This window comes from Syzygium oleosum, unplaced genomic scaffold (assembly GCF_021117445.2).
Source record: "Syzygium oleosum isolate NSW1041296 unplaced genomic scaffold, Sole_v2.1 Sole_v2.13, whole genome shotgun sequence".
Classification (NCBI taxonomy): Eukaryota; Viridiplantae; Streptophyta; class Magnoliopsida; order Myrtales; family Myrtaceae; genus Syzygium; species Syzygium oleosum.
This window is the reverse complement of record NW_026607497.1, coordinates 7957617-7975868: the sequence shown is the minus strand read 5'-3', so window position 1 is coordinate 7975868 and position 18252 is coordinate 7957617. Positions and strand designations below refer to the sequence as shown.

At 41.7% G+C, this 18252-nt stretch overlaps 1 long non-coding RNA gene across 2 annotated transcripts; it reads right to left on the bottom strand.

Moving 5' to 3' along the window:
- Window positions 1–688: 688 nt before the first annotated feature.
- Window positions 689–4064, bottom strand: LOC115675855 (uncharacterized). 2 transcript variants are annotated; one of them, XR_008817830.1, is made up of 7 exons: window positions 3971–4064; window positions 3680–3781; window positions 3393–3563; window positions 2671–3012; window positions 2162–2583; window positions 1729–2023; window positions 689–1134 (listed from the first exon to the last, which is right to left on the bottom strand). It is a non-coding gene; the product is annotated as an uncharacterized LOC115675855 (long non-coding RNA). The 2 variants fall into 2 exon arrangements; XR_004005082.2 differs by having other exon boundaries at window positions 1729–2583.
- Between the last annotated feature and the right edge of the window lie 14188 nt (window positions 4065–18252).

The following is an 18252-nucleotide window of genomic DNA, read 5'->3' as shown; positions in this document are numbered from 1 at the left end:
GAATCAACAATCACCAAGTACCAATCGACGATGTTTGATGGTCGAATGGTTTAGATCAAGACCAACACTGGTGATCTCACAGAATGAGCGGCGGCTACAGGATCAATTGACGGTAGTTCTGGACCAAATACTGTTCAGTGGTGATCGAAGACTAACCAGCAACCACCGGGGAACGACCAACAACGACCCAAAACCAATTCGCTGTAACCAAGGCTAGATCAATGCTGACTTAGGTTCGCAAGAAAGAGAGTCCAATCGAGGCTGATTATGACAAACTGAGCACTTGGAATCAAACAAAGGCAACTTAAGATCAACCCAACAACCTGAGACTGAACAACCGGGACCTGCAGCCGAACGACACCGACTTGTGGATTGGTGACTAGTCGTGGAGATTCAATTATGAACTGGAGCTCAAGATTGGGCCATTAGGCCATCTTGAATTGGTCAGTTCTAGAGGCACAGTGACGAGGAGTTCAAGGTCCGTCGGCTCTTCTAGTGTTTTTACCTTGTCCAGGGGAAAAAAGTAGCGGGAGATCAAAATCCTAATGCCGACTAAGCAAAAGCGTTAGGATTTGAAGGAAATTGCAGAGTCCGCAGTACCTCAGAGCATGTCATGATAGGCCATCTCGTCTAAGGCATAAAACCTGTCAAATTCTCAGGCATCCATCCATCTATAGAGAGAGAGAGAGAGAGAGAGTGGGACTTCTCATTTATTTCCAATGATGCGAATTCCTCTACATACAGAATTTTACAACTTTGCTCATTACCGAGCTCGTATACTTTCCTAACAAGAAGCTACGACAATATACAAACAAATAAGTGATCTGCTGTAGGTAAATGAGCAGTCTGTGAGAAGCTCCCTCAACCTAGACAATTGATTTACCACAGATATAACTAATTCAAAATGTCTCAACCTGCCGCAATTCAAAATTTGTACTTGCTCTTCTTAGTCATGCACAGACAGGTATCTCTCCACTGATGAGAGCAAGATTCAAGGGCTTCATGTACTCTTAAGTAATGCATTTCTATTCATGGAAATCTTCGTAGGGAGAGGATCCGCTGGAGGAGTCGCTCTCAACGCTGTAGTCTCACTTGGAGAAGACGGAAGGGATTCTCTTGCTTGTGACGATGAAGCTGACAAAGCGCAGCAATATATAAGTACCAACATCAACTTTAAAGCATTCAGATCATGGCAAGTGAGTGGACCAACGCTCTTAAACTAGTTAAACATGCGTAATGTAGTAACTGCAAAAAGTAACAAGAGAGAGAGAGAGAGAGAGAGAGAGAGAGAGAGAATCCAGGATGAGAGAAAAAAAGAATTCCAGAACCAGCATCCTAAGCAGTGTTTTCCGCCTTTCTGAAAGGGATTTTGAACCTTTGGTTGTTTACCATTACCAGCTAGGCACAGAATTTCTAGGAGATAAAACCTCAATCCCACCAGCAGTATCACGTGGCAGAAGTCCAAAAGCTATGAAAGATAAGCCAATAAACTTCTAGCTCACTGACAATAGGTTGGTCATGATCTCTCTCTCTCTCTCTCGCCCTGGACGTGAATGAGGACATCAATGCGCTCATACAGTTTTAAGAGTTCGAAGTGGAGGAGCTAGATTCACTGACAGTTCCACAAAACCTTGTTCCTTTCTGGTCCTCTTTCGACTTCTCAGCCAGAGGGGAATAGAGGGCCAAAGGTATAATCATTGACAAATTTGAGAAAGAAAAACCACAAACCTTTCTGCCCTCTGCTGCGGAACTTCTTCGTGTCACCTAATGAGCCTCTTTGCTTTAGTTATGGTGAGCTGCCTTAGCAAATGGAGAGGACTCCAAATCACTTTCACTCCATTCACCGTCATTTTCTGCTTCACCCCGCATTGTCCGTAGAACAAACTTCTTCGCCTTGCGACGTTGGGTGTTGAAAAGGCCTCTTATGGAAGAAACAAAACCATCACCTGCTCCGTCACTGGTACGCTTAGGCCGGGATATAGGATACTGTTCATTCTTCTCGGCCAGACCTCCTTCATCGTCACTAAAATTTAGATCGCTGTCAGGAACACCAGTCCCATTGTGCTCACTCTGGCTATGTGCTTTGTCTTTGAATTTTTTACCCCGCACAATATGTAGGGAAAGAAATATAAAGACGAAAATAATGGAAAAGGCTTAGCACCTGATACTTGAGAAGAACTCAAATGGTGAGATTCCCAACACACTTTTAACTTGAATTCTTCTCAACTTATCAAAGTTAATATCACTACAAACAAATCCTGCATTGCTTGTTGGGGAAAAGCATGGTCAACCATGTTGAAGTCTAAAAGCTTCAGCATGAGTCCCAACCGAAGGAAAAATATCACAATTTAGTCGTGTAGGTTGCAATTAAAGGCCACTCAATTTGGATCATTGTTTATCATGACTCTTCAATAACTGCATTCCGATCACGGACTTCAGGACTCCCCAGATAATGTGCTTCCTCACTCGCAAGAAGAGTCGTCTCCATGTGCCAGTAAACTCCACACGGTGAAATGTATCCATGAGCAACTTAAGATCATTCACAACAAATCTCGATCCTTAATAAGTTACCAACAGCTCCACCTATGCCAGAGAAAAATAAGACTTCAGACGAGATGAGGTTGCTGCAGTTCTATTGCAACAACATTATTATGCATGGACAAGAGCAACCTGACTGATCTTGATATTGTGAAACTCCATTAGCTTTCGCGGTCTAAATCTTTTCTCATTGTGTGACTATACTAATTTCTTCTCTTCATGAGATGACCAACCAGATTTGTCGGGTCTTGAATCCTTGAGTTTGTTTCGAGAAGATTCATCTTGTTGCTCGGCAAAACCAAGTGGCCCACTCTTCGAGGAAGAAGTGGCTGAAGAGTGAAGCTGTAAAACTAGTTCATTGGCAACAGATTCTGCAACATTTTCTTCCCATGATCTGTCAAAAGAGGAAGTCCTTCTCAATTCCGGGGTAGTACCACAGACGAGGTTTGCTTTAAAGTTCTGCACTTTAGACGGCTTCAACCAGTTCGAGAGTCATTAAAAAATAAAGAGAGTCAGTTAATAAGTTCTGATTTCGATACTAGTGCTACATAATGAAAAAAGTTCATCAATATGATAAACACAGCAAAATTGGTCTGCATCACATGGGTAGCTGATAGGAAGGACAAACAAACATCCAGTGCAAAAAAAATACCAGTTACTAGAATTAATACACTGATTACCCAAGCTGTACTTCTGCAGATTTCCACTAATGCCATGATAAGGTAAATACAGGAGACCAGAAAAGAGCAACAATCAAGTACTAATTGGCCAAATAAAACTCGGTAGAAGCAATCATGTACTAGTTGCCTGAATAATAATGATTTATAGGCTCCACATCAATGACACGAACTCACTTACAATGTGTCTGCTGGAGAGGACTGACTATTTGAGGAAACTGTAGGGATAGTAGATTTATAAGGAACTTAAGATTCTCTTGTTGAGGAAACATTTGATGTTGACGCATCCTGAGAGGAGCCTTTCTTCACCCGTTTGGAGCTGACAGTAGTTGAAACCTTCCAGACTTCCTGCATTGTTGTTAACTATCAATTCCCAGCATTGAAAAGGTTTACTGAAAACTATCAAAAGGACTGCTCTAAGGAGAATTGTCACAAATGTAGAAGAGCACAGAGTGTAATCTAACCTGTCGTCGTTGAGTATCCTGTTCCTCTTCAGGGAAAAAATATTCCCACATCATTCTGTACATTGTCTCAGTCAAATGGATCCTGAGGGGGTAAATATCTACCTACAGTGTCGGAAAATTGGTGGAACAAAACAAACTGTCATGATGAAATTTCAAGTTTCTATAGTATGTGCAAGTTTCAATTTTCTGGATATGCAATTCAAGCCCAACGTCTCTACACGATTTAAAAGCATATGCTCCTGCAGCTACTATTTTGTAAATGGATGTGGCTATAGAAATAAACTGCATTACCTGGAAAAGTTCAAGAGGAGAATTCCCGTCCTTGGGAGCTCCTTGTTTTGCATCATCCCGAAGCATGACCTTTCTGAAGACGGAAAAAGTGAAATATTCAACAATTCTTCAAATATAGCAAGAGAATTTTCATAAGGCATTTGTCTGATCTACCAGGAGAAAGATTACACAGCACTTAACAATGCAAAAGAATGATATCTGAAAATATAAAAGCAGAGACAAAGCAAGATAGAATAAGTTAATTCGAAGGAGATTCTCAGAATCGTGAAGTAGGATAACATTCAGAAAGCCAGAAAGACAAACCAAAGACGTAACGCAATAGCAATAAATGTCATCATTGGACAAAATATCACATTTAAGCTTTGCAACTATAGAAATGCAGAGACCGACATATCAACAAGCAATACTTAAAACATAACATGACTAAGCATTGGCAGTAAAAGTACTTACTTTCCCCATTAAGGTGGAGGATTCCATGAAGATAAAAGCATATCGGACTTAGCATCGGGCAGGCAGTTCCTAACAACAACGTACTTAGTTGTAAAACGAGTAACGCCAACGTCCTTGTAGTCCTGGTCAAAATCATAAATCTGCCTGAATAATTACATTGAGATACATACTCCATTATCATATGAATAACTCAGATAGTAAACAAGTAGCTTCAGTCTGCCAAAAGCAAATTTTAGACAGGTGGTAACCTCTAACCTAAATAAGTGAAAGTATGAGAACAAGCTCATCTACAACTTTTCAGGTAGTATTCTTTGACTACTAGTTCAACAAATCCAGAAAGAAAAGGAAACAGAACCAACAAAAACGAGTATCAAATGGAATATTTCATCTTCAGAACCATGACCAATTTTAGACATCAACAAGTGCAATAGCTGACCACGAACTAGAACACTTTGATGTGACAAGATGCAATTCCATCATGGGTGAAAGCTAAACTTGACTATAATTATAGGAAACAAAACCCACGCGTTATTCTATGACGTACTCACCATGTCATTTATCTCAACCTCGGCCAAAGATTTACCATCTACAAGCATGCTCCAAACCACTTTGTTGATTTGTAAAGATATACGCATAGCATATGATGGACTTTTATTCTTCTCCTTCTCCATTAGTCGTAACTGGGCGGCTTTCTGTAGGGCCGCCCTAAGTGCTAAAGATGCTGCCTTCCTCGATTTTTGTGAATCTAAAAGCTCTCTCTGAAGTCTTGGAACCTGCAGAAATGAAGCTTGTATGCTTTGTGATGCAATACCACAAAAGAAAAAAAAATGCCATAATATCAATAGCAATTTGTTACGTTACTTGAGTGTTTTTATTTTTATTTTCTGGGTTTTATTTCTTTTTATCTACATAAGGGTATTTTGGTCATATACAATTTACATTCAATATAAGCGATAGGAGTAGGGCTTCAGCAACATAAGCCGTCAATCCCTTGTTGGCTTTTACGATATGTTTCTTCCACTTTTCTTCTCCTCTCTATTTCTTCTCTCTTGTCTATTTACTAGCTTTGTCACATGGTATCAGAGCAGATTTGACTACTCGATTCCTTGATCCTACTGCTGGTTTGAGAGTCCTCTAATAACACTTTTCTTCTCTGGTGCACAGCCACCCAAAGCTGTAAGTTCTACCTATTTTTCTCTTCTAGTCTTGATACACATAAGACCAGGAGAAATCAGATCCACCAAGTTCAGTTTGCGACTATGGAATACAACACTTACTGATCAGCGAATTCAAGGATCAGAATTTTTCGTTATGATCGGTGTTGCAGGATTTCCATTGAAAATATAATTAATTTAATGGGATTTTTTTTTTCTGGTGAGATATTTTTCTTCTATACAGCAGCCTATATTTTTGAGATTTAAGCATCCCCTTTGTGAAATCGATGGAGCCAATTGCTTCTGATCATATGTCGGTATTGATTATGTCACGCCCTGAACCCCGCTATGGTCGTTATGATGCGACGACCCAGGACTCGTCGCCAACCCTTTTCTTTTTATCTTTTAATTACGCATGCGGAAACGATCACAACAATCCCCGGACAACAACAATAAACAGGGATAGTTAGGAAAACAATTCACAACAGTCAAACCACACTATTTTGATTTTCACTTGATTAACCCCTGGGAACATTCTTACAAGCCCACATCGGGCGCTACCACAAAAGCCAGCAAAAAGAGTAAAGGCTAGGGTTAATCTACTCCATCAACAAGTCGATCCCAAAAAGCCAGCTTCCAGACGCCCTGAACCAAACTGGGTGCAACAACATGCTAGGGGCCTGAAAAGTGGTTAACAACAACAAATGAGACAAAAGTTTCAATAAGTTAACAGCCTAAGCCCCGTTTAGGAGGCTAACTCGCACGGGGGTCCCTAACCAGGCAATACAGCATCAACAGCACATCATTAAACAGTCACAGGCATCCTTACCTCGCCTTGGGACACTCGTTGATGAAATGCATATGTCGCAAACTCGAAGCATCTAGATCAATTACTCATGCATCGATGCATCACAAGCGGGCGTGTCCCGATTATAAGATAGAATCCACTTGAGCACGTCCAATACCATGCCTAGCAGTTTCTACCACATAATCAGGCACTATGCATCACACGTATTCCAGTTATTACGCCCCCTCGGGGCCACCACACATCAAGCGATACGCAGCAAGATGGCGGTCTACCGGTAAAAACCGGGCTCCGTCCCGCCCCGTCGAGCACGGCTACGTCAAACAATCTACAGTAAGACGGCATTCCAATACGGCAACATCAAACGATCTACAGTAAGATGGTATCCCGTAAGGAGCATCGAGTCCGGCCTCGGGCCGCGACAAGGCATCCGGGGTATCGGCACTCCAGATAATCCCCAGGCATCCGATAAATCGGGCATCGTCAAGCGATACACAGCAAGACGGCTCCAACATGTGACCACACGAGCAAACAAGCATTCCGGCCAATTATTATCTTCTCAATTAGCCCATGCATACATGAATCGTGCTCTCCTCGATGTCATACAATAATACCAAGTGGCCACACATGCAAACAGTCAACCAATTCTTGCAAGCTTCGATATCAAACACGAATATCAACTACCAAGTATCAATAACATTACTTGGCATAACAGAATAAAATAATTTAATTCCAAAAGTCTCATAAATTTTCCACAGAAACTTTCGATCAAATAATTTGCCATAAAATCAATTTAATACGACAATACGCGGCAAAATCGCCAACATTCAAGCTAGAAATCATAATTTGAAATTACAAATTTTCCGAAATAACAATAAATTAAATTCGGAATTAATTAATTACTAATATCCGAAAATAATTTAATTTTTCAAAATGTCAAAATATTTCCTCGAATCGAAATCATTCAAATCATTTCCTAAATACGCCAACTTATACGGCGAAAACCAACATTGGCATCACAATTTGACGCTAGAAATTTTCCGAAAATAATAACATTTAATTTTCGGAAATTAATTATTTAATAATAAAATATTAATATTTAATCCGAATTTATCATTTAATAAAATAATATTTAATTCCAAAATAAATTCATTTAATAAAATAATCAACAATAATAAAATAATTAATAACCTATCATCAAAGATCATCTAATAATCCAAGATTAACTTAATCTAAACCTTAATTAAACTACCCTAAGCAAGTTTAACACCCTAAACACGGGATTAGGGGTTAACTTACTCGGCTAACACCGGCGATGACGCGAGGACGACGGCAGCGACGAGGGCGATCCGCGGTGGTTTCCGGCTCGGCCCGGCGAGTGACAGACGGGCGACGAACGAGCGCAGCTGCTGTGGGGGCTGCTCCGGCGTGGCTTGGCTGTTCCCGACGACTGGGACAGCAGCGGCGACGGTCGGAGGTGGACGGCGGAGTCGGTCCCGGCAGCGAACGGAGCTGGGTAGGGCGAGCTCGGTCCGGCGAACGTCCGGGACGGCGGTGGTTCACGGCAGGGAGGAGCGGCGCTCGGCGGTGGAGGAAGAAAAGCGGGCGGACCGGCGAGGACACGACCCGAGCGTGGCTCGGCGGTCCGACAATGAGCGGTTTTGGGGTGATAGCGGCAGCGCGGCTCAACTTAGGGCGGAGCCATGGTGGCGCGATGAGCACGGAATGCGGGGGTTTAAGTTGGCCCGTTTGTTGTGGGATCAGAGGAGTTTCGGATAGGCTTAGGTTTTGGGGTCATTTTAGGGCATATATATTGTGCTCCTTTTTTTTATAGATCATTGTAACGAATTGTAAGGCGCTTAATGATAATTCATTAAGTTCAAGCCCCCTCTTTCTCTCTTTTTTTCCCCAAATTTGATTACAATTTACATTTTAATTACAATTTATATTGAATAATTCATTATTTCATAATTTCATAATTCATAATTTTTTTATTTCATAATTTATTTTTAAAATTTTTAAATTATGAACCGAAACCGGCCCGAAACCGGAAGGAATCGGAACCGGCCGGTTCTGAACCGTGGTCATGCCTACTATCGCTTATATCGAATGTAAATTGTATATGACCAAAATACCCTTATGTAGATAAAAAGAAATAAAACCCAGAAAATAAAAATAAAAACACTCAAGTAACGTAACACTCTCCCTCAAGCTGGAGCATATAGGTCACCCATGCCTAGCTTGGAACAACCAGCAACAAAGGCAGAACGAAACAACGTTTTAGTGAACATATCAGCAAACTGATCTCTAGAGGCAACGTAAGGAGTAGAGACCAACTTTCACTTCACAGCATCACAAATAAAGTGACAGTCAACTTCTATATGCTTGGTTCGCTCATGACAAACAGGATTCTCAGCGATATAAATAGCTGCTTGATTATCACACATCATATCAGTAGGTTGGTTAATAGAAAATCCAAGCTCCTGGAGAAGGGATTTCAACCACAACAATTCAGCCATAGTATGTGCCATAGCACGATATTCAGCTTCTGCACTAGACCTGGCAATGGTAGTCTGTTTCTTGCTTCTCCAAGTAACCAAATTACCACCAAGAAAAGTGCAATACCCAGTCGTAGACCGCCGATCACACGCTGACCTAGCCCAATCAGTATCAGAGTAGCCAACCGGACTGGAAGAACCATTCGGTCTATAAATCAATCCCTTACCAGGAGAGCCTTTAAGGCACCGAAGAATCCGACAAACAGCATCCCAATGAGCCTTCTTGGGTGACTCCATAAACTGACTCACTACACCAACAACAAAGGAAATATCGGATCGTGTAACAGTAAGATAAATTAGTTTCCCAACTAGACTCCGATATCGATGCTTATCTTCAATATCATCTCCATCATCAACTCCAAACTTCTGATTTGGATCCATAGGAGTATCAATAGGCTTGGAAGCTAGTTTACCAGTGTCAGATAAAAGGTCAAGAACATGCTTTCGCTGAGACAAATTAATACCTTTCCTACTTTGTAAAACTTCAATACCTAGAAAATATCTAAGAGCTTCCAAATCTTTAATCTGAAACTGCTGTTGAAGAAAAGACTTGACTTCAGAAATGTCGGTCACATTACTGCCAGAGACAATTATATCATCCACATATACAACAAGAACGACCACTCTCGACTCCTTCTTCCGAACAAAAATAGAATAATCAGAATAACACTGGTGGAAACCACACTTGGAAATCACTGAACTGAATTTCTCAAACCATGCTCTTGGAGACTGTTTCAACCCATAAATGGCCGTATGTAGCCGGCATACTTTACTACGATTCTCCCCCTAAGCAACATACCTAGAAGGTTGCTCCATACATACTTCTTCAGATAAATCACCATAAAGAAACGCATTCTTCACATCCAATTCATATAATGGCCAATCAAAATTCACAGCAAGAGAAATAATTACACGAACAGAATTGAGACGCGCCACAGGGGAAAATGTCTCAAAATAGTCTGCTCCATAAGTTTGAGTAAAACCTTTAGCAACAAGTCGGGCCTTAAGACGTTCAACTGAGCCATCCGGGTTGTACTTGACGGTGTACACCCATCGACACTTCACCACATCTTTCCCGGGAAGAAGATCAACCAAAGACCATATTTAGCAGGATACCAGAGCTTCCATTTCCACATCCATAGCTCTCTTCCCCTCAAGATGAGACAAGGCCTCAGTGGTAGAGGTAGGAATTGTGTGAGTATGTAATGATAAAGCAAAGTCACGTAATGGGGAAGGAAGCTGTGAAAGAGACACGTAGCGCTCGATAGGGTAAGCAAAAGAGGATTTTTGTGTACAAGAACGAGTACCTTTGCGAAGGGCAATCGGAAGATTGTTCGGACCAGGAGACGAGGGAGATTGGACGGAGGGCATGGAAGAGCTGGAGATTGGTGGTGCCGTAGACTGCTTTCGCCGCTGATACACCTGCCAGGGAGGAGACACGGGAGAGGACTAACAGAGTCTAAGGGGATAAGTTGTGGGATAGGAGGATCGGCCACAATGTCAGTTGAAAACTCTTTACCCTCGGCAGAATAATATGGTGTGTCCTCGAAAAAAGTAACATCAGCATTGATATATTGGGTACAAGTCATAGGATCATAACACCGATATCCTTTTGAGTTCGTGAATACTCGAGAAAAACACATTTGATGGCACGAGGGGATAGTTTATCAATACCGGAACATAAGTTATGGACAAAACAAACACACCCAAAGACACGAGGGGTAAGAGGGAATATTGGCTTGTTAGGAAAAACAACACTAATCGGTGATTGATTATTGAGAACAGTGGAAGGCATACGATTTATGAGGTAATAGGCAGTAAGGACAACATCACTCCAAAATGATTTTGGGACATGCATATGAAACAAGAGTGAACGAGCAACTTCTAGAAGATGACGATTCTTTCTCTCGGCCACACCATTCTGCTGAGGGGTATAAGTACAACTTGTTTGATGTATAATGCCAAGATTAGAACAAAACAAAGAAATTGATTTCTGTGAGTATTCTAGAGCATTATCAGTTCGCAAAATTTTAAGGGATGTATTAAACTGATTAGTAACTTCACGATGAAATAATTTAAAAACAGATAAAAATTCAGAACGGTCATGAAGCATATAAAGCCATGTTAGACAGGAATAATTATCCACAAAAGTAACAAAGTACTTAAAACCATTTCTACTATCAATATGCAAAGGTCCCCATATGTCTGAATGAACAAGTTCAAGTAAAGTAGATGCACGAGAATCACTACGACTAGGAAAAGAACTACGATGATGTTTCCCAAGTTCGCACGCCTCACACTCAAGAGTAGAAACTGATTTACACTCGGGAATTATTTGTTGTAACTTAAATAAAGATAAATGTCCTAAATGGGAATGCCATAATAGGGGGGTAGTCAAACTAGCAGCTAGACCATTGGCGTCAGCAGTAGAGACACCATCCAGATAGTAGAGTCCATCACGTTCATGCCCTCCACCAATCGTCTTCTTTGTCTGAAGGTCCTGAAAGATGCAAGAAGAGGGGTAAAATGTAACAGAACAATCAAGAGCTTTAGTTAATTGACTAACAGACAACAAATTCAAAGGAAGTTGGGGAACATGTAAGACAGAGGACAAAGATAAGGAAGGTGTGAGTGAAACATCCCCTGATCCAACCACCTGAGTAGAGCTAAAATAACTTCAGATGAAGAACTATGGTGGGAAGAGAATAGTTCTTGCTTACCTGTCATATGACTGGAAGCTCCTGAGTCAATGACCCAGGTGCTAGGAGACAATGTAGAGAAAAAGGCCATGTTACCTGTACGTCCAAGAGTTGCAGTGGATGAGGAATTGGAAGCCTCTAGTTGCTGGACACGCTTGATAAGTTGTGAAATCATATCATCCCGAGCCATAGACTCTGAAGAATTAACCCCAGTTGGGATAGATGAATATGTGTCACCGGAAGAGATATTTCCAGCACTCCCTTCAGACATAACAGCATTTGCAATAACTAATCGTTGAGCCCACTCAGGCTTGCCATGCTTGGCCCAACAAGTGTCAACATTATGACCAGATTTGCCATAGGTATATACATTGACGGCTGTCTCGATCAGAATTATATCCACTACGTCCACCACCACGGTCACGGCCACGGCCTCCCCCTGAACCATGACCTCTATTAGAAAATTCACCACGACCACAACCACCACTACTAGCCAAAAGTGCTGAATTGTTTTTAGATGATGTAGAAGCTGAATGAACAATGCGCTGAATTCGACAAAATGCTTCATTCATAGAGGGAACTTTCTCTCCAGCAAGAAGCTGGCTCTTCACAGGTTGCAAGTCGGTATTCAACCCAGATAAAAACTTGGCCACTTGAAATTTAGCCCGTTGTGTCTTTAGTCTCTCAAGATCAGTAGTGATGGGCTGATAAAGATTGAGTTCTTCCCACATGCCTTTCAAAACACTGTAATACTCTCCAAGAGACTTGTCCCCCTGTTTAAATTAAATATCTTCTCATATAATTTGTAGACTCTAGACATATTATTGTCTTGTGAGTAGCTCTCCATAAGATCATCCCACACTCCCTTGGCAGTTGTGTGGAACATAACATTAGCAACAATATGTGGTTCCATGCTGTTCCATAACCACACCAAAAGTGTATCATTCTCTCTCATCCAGTCACCATAATCTTTAGAATCTACAGTAGGGAGGTCTGTTGTAAGATACCTAAGTTTCCCTTTGACATTAATATAGACCTTAACAGCTTGAGCCCATAACAAGTAATTAGAGGCCCCATTTAATTTAATGGTGGTAATCTGAACATTGACATTGTCTGTAGAACCCCTAGTATCACTCATGGTGATAATCTTAATATAAATATATCTACCACAAATCAAGAAGACTGAAACTTCAGTGCAAGAAATAAAACAGCCCTTGGCTCCATATAATCTGTGACATTCCGAATTTCGACCCCTTTTTGGGATTTATAAAACGTGTAATTCGTCGGTGTGCTTATAGTAAAATCTCGCCCGGGAACTGATCACTCCCGGTTATTGTTTTAAAATTGAGATTTCGCTAGAATCGCATTCGATCGAATTTGGCCATTATTTAGAGCCCAAACTTTGGTGTCGAATTTCTCGGAATTCCAGAACGAATTTAATTGGACGATGTCGATATTAGTGTGGCCAATCTCGATATTAACCAGGATACGTGAAAAATGAATTTTTGATCGGGTGCGAATTTGGACTGGTAGACCACCCTCGCAGTGTGTTTTTATTAACACCATTTTGGCCAAATCCTAAAAATATTAATTAGGATTTTTCGGGGACCGTCGGATCATTTTTCGGGTTTAAACCGTGGCCGTCGGATCGCACTTGAGTATTTATATGTTTTCTAGAGAAAATTATTACACTCCTACATTCGGAGTCAGACTCACTAACGAGGAAGCTATTGCACTTAAGTGTAAGTCCTTTTTGCTTTTGTATTTTTTTTGCTTCTCTTTTCGGAAATTGTGAAAATTTTGTTCATGTGTTCTTTTTTATTAAACAGATCTACCTATGATTCAAAATGTACGTGAGGACTTGCGTGTGGGTAATGACGGATATTGCCATAAGTCCTCTCATCTTCGGTTTTTAATTTTGACGTAGCTACTGTTCAATGGGATATACCAAATTCGTTAGGAACAGTAACTTCGGAAATGAGTTTCTTTTATTTTTGGCTAGTTTTTGGGTTGGCTAAGTTAAGGGTTTTGTAGTATGTCGAAAGGGCTTTCTATGGACTATAAATTTGCTTGAAATAAAATATGGTGGAGAAAGTTACGGCTCGAACAAGTTCGTTGCACGAGCTGCGTATTGCGGACAGCAATGGGCAAGCTTGCTGTTGGTGCGTAGGTGTCATTTTATCAACAAATAAGCATAATTTTGTTGAATAATTCGCTAGAATATTAGTTTACTCGATTTTTTATACCGTTTTTCGATTAATTATTAGGTATTTGAGTGCGTCAGCTCGAATAACCATCAAAGGTTGGTTTTTCAGCTTTCCCAGGTGAGTGGTACTATTTCTTCTTTGAATTTATAAACTCATACTTCGAAAATGATATGTTATAGATATATTATGATATAAGAAATAGCATCTTGGTTGCATAAAAATGGATCGAACATTTACATCCGTTTTGTTTATTTGAAATGGAAAGTTATCTTTTGATTTTGGTTTGAACTTATTGTATGTAAATGGGTTTGCGAAACATTTTGGGAAAAACTCATGAGAAGTCCTTAACTTTAAATATGATTCATGAAATGGATTCTGAACTGATTTGGGAAATGTATTATAATATATGTAATGGTTTAGGGATTTGGCTTTGTGGATTGTGGAGGATGTTATTGTACAAATGGTATGTCCAATGGAAGGTTCCTTGTGAAGAAAATAAAAGGCAAGAAAAAAAAGAAGATTCACTAGAAATATCTACTGACGGGATTAAGATGCATATTCTAGTGATCTTTCTGATGAGAGAGATTCTATTCAGAACTTACATTGGTTTCTTCCGAGTGTCGAATAAGCCACGGCTCAATAACATTCACCATAAAATGCTGGGTGTCCTCATAATTGATTGTTTAGGAAGTACATGGAAGGTGAATGATTTGGTTATTTTTTATGCATGATTATTCAACAACTCCATATTCTATTGACACGCGTGCGTACACATGGACTTGCGGCAGAGATATGTATTGATGCTGGTTTGACCAAGATAGGCACTTAAAGGGGAGTGAATGAGAGATCGCATAGAATTACTTTCCCTCGTAACTTAAAGGCATTTATATAAATGGGCGATAAATAGAAAATGTAAAATGCCGCATTTGCAACTTCGGGGATTTTTGATTTAATAGCCATAAATCCCTCGAAGGCCCTCATTTCTCTTTCTCGGTAGTTTCTTTCTGCTCCACCTTGGGATTTTTTGTTCAACCTAAACCCTAACAACGGCGCTCTTCGCTCGCTCCCTCCTCTCCAATCGTCAACAAGCCATTGCCTTCCTGTCTCGCTACCTCTCTTTTTCCTCCGCTCCCGCCTCCCCTCTCTCCCTCCCCTCCCTCCTCTGCCATCGCTTCGGCCCCCTTTCCGCTGCCTCGGATGCCCCGTTTTCCTCCTCTCGTGCGACGGGCTATCACACCATGTAACATCCTGAATTTTGACCCGTTACCGGGACCAATGAAGTGTATGTTAATGCTCGTTTGATTTTAGTAAGTCGCGCTCTAAACACAATTTTGGACTTCGGGTATCGACGGGCGATTTTGGGCGAAATCTGTATAAAGTTAGGTGCGGAATTGTATGATTTGGTAGTGAAAATTTTATGGCGGGCCTTGGGATTTAATTCGGGCATTAATTATTGGAAATTAGAAAATAACAGTGGCTGTGATCTATTGTTCATGGGGTCGTGATGGGCTGATCGGGACGCAAGTTGGGTTTTTAGAACCGGTATTTTATGGCGAGAAAGTTCCGTGAAGGATCGGAATTAATCCGACGCCGTTTGGTGGGAGAAAAATGAAAATTTACGGTTTTACCCCTCAAAATTTCCGGACTGATTTTCGAGGGCTTAAAGAATGATTTTTTTAAGGATCCGACACCATATTATGCTGGCCATGCATATATAGGACCGGTATGGACAAAAATTGGAATTTCGGTTCGGGATCGAAAAATTACGAAAATGCCCCTAGGGCCATTTTGGCTAATTCCGAATTTTAATCAATTTTGGGGGTTAACCAAGGTTAAATGGAATTAAACCAGGTCTGGTCAGCCATGGTTAAGGACAAATGACCAATGGGTCCCTAAATTATTGGATTAGATCAAATATGGGCCATTAGATTATGGGCAAAGTTGTCCAATTGGCTTAGATGTTAACACTTAGATCCTACTCACACCAATTTGACCCATATTTGACCTCTCTTTCTCTCCCATTTCTGATCAGCCGAGACATTTCCCCCCATTTCCCCTTCTTTCTCGCCATTTCTTCCTTGGACGTTATCACCGCCGGGAGGCCACCCACGCCGGATCGCCGTGCCGGAGCCGCCACCGCCGAGCCAGCCACCGCCTCAGCCACCATCAACCTCCTCTCCTCCGGTCGCCCACCCACAAGCTCAAGCTTTGCAAATTAAACAGAGAAGACCACCACTAATCGTCACCACCGTCGCCGCCGTGACCGCCGGCTTGCCCCCGGAACGCCGCCGTCGATTTTTACCGTGTGCTGGTGATCGACCGCTCGTTCCCATCGTCCCGAGTTAATATTAGGCGAGTATAAACTTCTAAACCCTTAATTAGTCTAATTGTACTTTTAGAGGGTAATTAGGAAGTTAATTAAGCTTAATCATGGCATAATCGTGTCTAATGTTGTGTGGGGTGATTAGGGGACCTAATTAGTGCTTAATGATGTGGTTTAGAGGTGGATTAGGGCCTAAATAGCTGCTGCCCTGGTATCTTTCACCAAGACCGAAATTGCTTAAATTGCCTAAGTGTTGCACCAATTGGATTCATGGATTAAAGGTTTGAAATTAGGCAATTTAGGGGCTTAATTGGGCTTAGTTAAGGCTTAATTAAATGTATTTGGTGGTTGGATGGTTAGGGTAGGTGATTAGGCCCTAATGAGATTGTTTAAGTGTGGTTTAGTGTCTAAATAGTATCCTGTTCGAGTCTGTTCACACGAACCGAGATTGTGCAATTTGCCTAAGTTGGGACTTATTTAGTCCATTGATTAATGACTTGGTGTTAGACAATTGGATGACTATTGAGAGCTTGTATAAACCCTATTGGAGAAATCCGTGATGGTGAGGTTGTCTAATGAAATCGTTGTGTCCAAAGCGGACCTTAGGTGTATTAAATTGCCTTGGAATGATCGAGCGGAATGAGTGCCGAATTGATTGATTTAGAATGGGAATTAATTGGATTTATCGAGAGTGTGTCCAATTCGTTGAATTGATGGACATTAGTATTTGATAATTTGGCTTTGGTAATTGGCATGAATTCCCGGGCATGTGAAATGCATATCGTGTTGTTAAATAACCGGATTGAATGCATCATTATAAATGCCTATCGATTTATCAGACTGTTGGCCTTCGGGTCGGGCCTACGGGTCGATTTATCAAACTGTTGGCCTTCGGGTCGGGCCTACGGGTCGATTTATCAAACTGTTGGCCTTCGGGTCGGGCCTACGAGCCGTTTTATTAAATTGTGCGCCTTCAGGTCGGGCCTACGGGTCGCTATATTCAATTGTGGGCCTTCGGGTCGTTATAATTGTGCATGATTCACATTGAATTCAAATGCCTAACTTGTAGGGCTGAGATAATGAATTGGGCTGTGAGCCCGGGCAAAGTTATAATGATTTACTGGTTCATGAATTCATTGTGTCGATTTACCTATCTGGAGGTGCACGTTAGCCTAGTTTAGGATTAGGGATTTTGTACTTGCTGAGAAGTGTTCTCACGGTTGTTTCAACCGATAATTTCAGAACCCCGACAGGAACCATGAATCCTCCACCGTAGCCACCAGAGCGTTTTGGGGTACCCGTGCACTCCGAGTTGGACGTTGCAGAGTTTCCAATGGGAGATGGGATAACCTGGATTAGACATACTACTACCGTTTTCGTAGAAATAGGCTTGCCCCTGTGGGAGGAACAGAAGTATACTGCCTGGTTCTTCCGGGATGCTGACGGGGATGAGTTCGGGCCCGTTAAGGGTTTCGATGTTCCCTTTGATTTAGTTGGGGATTGGGACCCGACGGCCGTACCCTCGATAGACGGAGAGTTGACTAGTGTGGATACTAGTTTAGCTCAGTCGGGTTTGCATTCAGCGGCCGCAGCTCAGGGATCTTCAGAGGCTGAGCATGAACCCGAGCCCGAAGCGTCGCAAGCTGAAGACGATCTGATGGACATCGATTTGGAACCGATCCCCGAGGAAGAACCAGAGGAAGCGGAGGCCGAGGTAGAACCTGAGGTGGAACCCGAAGTGGAACCCGAGGACGAACCTGGCGAGTCTGAAGAGCCTGTAGGAGACCCGGAGTATATACTCCCTTTTGAGGAATACATGGATCCCAATTACGTGCCTGAGTATAATTTCTTCGATTTCTTGGCTGAGGAGTATTAGAACGCAGCTCCAGCTGAGTCGGGCGACATCAATCACCCGATTGTGATCGAAGCAGAGTCAGAGCCCTCAGAGGAGTAGTCTGCTCAGGAGAGTTCGGAGTCGGAAGATGAGGAGTCAGACTCGGAATGGACGCCTAGCAAGGGGCGTTAGGGGTTAGTTCAATGGTTCTTAATAGGTTTTTGGAAAGGAACATTTTTGGGATAGAAAGTC